The following is a 1,457-nucleotide window of genomic DNA, read 5'->3' as shown; positions in this document are numbered from 1 at the left end:
GGAGCGCCGAGGCTCATGTCTCCGGTGCTGTATCCACCCCTTCCCACCCTCTTGGGGTTCGGTCCTGCCAGTTCCACTTGTGGGCTGTCCTCACCACTTTGGGCCTTTCTACCGCTCCCCTTCTTGTGGCTCCGGATGTCACCACAGACACGCTTTTATGAGAGTGGGCTTGTGCAAGGCTTGTATAAAGTGTTCTCAGAAATACGAGGTCCTGTCATTTGTAAAACTAATAAAAATGTCCAATAATTTTTACAAGGGAAAAATGAGTCATTGGATGGCACATTTCTCATTACTGGCATTTTACAATTAAAATGAGCATCTATTGAATCAATCCAAAGCTCTTATTGTTAGCAGACACTAATAACTTCCTGACCTATTGAAGATACTTCTTTTCTGAAGAAACATGACCCCTCACCACGGCATTTCTCGTCGAGAGCGGTATCCAGCTGAGACCAGCTCTGCTCAGCTCCTGCTGGAGTGGTTTCAAACACATCCTGATGGGACTGGTGGCTATAACTGGGTGGGAAATTGTTTTGAAGCCCTCAAAAATGCTCAAGATTTCAAAATTTTTCCCGCTCCACATGGGGATGAATCCAGAATTGTTCAATTTAGGGTTTTGGGGGTTTTTTTTACTCATAAAAAAGTAGTCCTCATGGAAACCAGCTCCGGAATAGCCAATAACCATCGGTCCCAACGCAGGGACTCCCACCCTCGGACCGCCGCGCTGGTGGCTGTGTTGGCATGAGCCGACTTCTCCTCGCAGGGCGGGACACCCATCCCAGTCCTCATGACCTTCCCTGATGGAAAACGAATGCAGTGAAACTGATTTCACTGCGTGGCCCAGAGCTGGTCTGCCCCACACAGGAGCCAGAGCAACAAGAGCAGGGTCGTCGCCACCTCCTGCCCTCAGAAGAGGAGGGTTTTGCAGCTGCTTGTGTTTTCCAAACCCGATCCTTAGATTTCTAGGCTGTAGAAGAAGAGCCTAACTTTCAACAGGCACAAAGCCCGTCTGCTTCCGTGTCCTGAAATCAGCCTCGCTCCAGATGTCTTAGGATGAATCCCAATAACCGGAGTCCCAATAACCTGCTTTTGAGGGGGAACACCTGAATAGAAAATAGAGGGGTTCAATGAGAAGAAGTCCTACAATGGCACAGGGTGCCCCCAGCCTCCAGTGCCCCCAGGGGATCCAGTGCCCCCAGGTCCTTCTCTGCCCACAAGGGCTCATTGCAGCCTCATGAGATCAGCCAGCTTCACTTCAGGCCTCACTTCTCAAAGCCTCTCCAGATGAAGCAAACCAGATTAATATGGAAATCCCACATCTCACCTCCAGCAGAGGTGTCCAGGGAAAGCTCCTGCTGTAGGATTTAGAAGGGGGAGTTCCCAGTTGCTCTAAGACCAGCCACCAGCCTAACATGGGCCAGGAGATGCACCCTGTGGGACATCACCAGTCACTTCCA

The sequence above is a fragment of the Melopsittacus undulatus genome, chromosome 14 (assembly GCF_012275295.1).
Source record: "Melopsittacus undulatus isolate bMelUnd1 chromosome 14, bMelUnd1.mat.Z, whole genome shotgun sequence".
Lineage (NCBI taxonomy): Eukaryota > Metazoa > Chordata > Aves > Psittaciformes > Psittaculidae > Melopsittacus > Melopsittacus undulatus.
The sequence above is the reverse complement of the archived record's forward strand: the minus strand, read 5'-3'. Positions refer to the sequence as shown.